A 346-nucleotide genomic window follows, 5' to 3' on the forward strand; every position below is an offset into this window, starting at 1 on the left:
AATGGCTGCCTCCCGCCGCGTGTCGCAGCGCCGTCTCAGCGAGGAGCTCACCATTGTTGACTACTGCATTAACCAACATGTCACTATTGTTGCTAACGAGGAGCATGGCGGGCAGGGGGAGGCCAGGGAGGGGGAGAGGGGAGCGAACGGGAGGGGGAGATAAGGGAGGGAGACAGGGAGGGGGAGCGAGGGAGAAGGTGTGAGGGGAAGGGAGGAAGAGGGGGAGAGGAGAAGGGAGGGGAATGGGGATGGGAGGGAGAGGAGGAGAGGGGAAGGGAGGGAAAGGGGGAGGAGGGTGTTTGTCGTACCTCGCTGGCGCAATATGGCGAATCTGCGCCATGCCATG

Source organism: Penaeus monodon, chromosome 29, assembly GCF_015228065.2.
Source record: "Penaeus monodon isolate SGIC_2016 chromosome 29, NSTDA_Pmon_1, whole genome shotgun sequence".
NCBI classification, from domain to species: Eukaryota; Metazoa; Arthropoda; class Malacostraca; order Decapoda; family Penaeidae; genus Penaeus; species Penaeus monodon.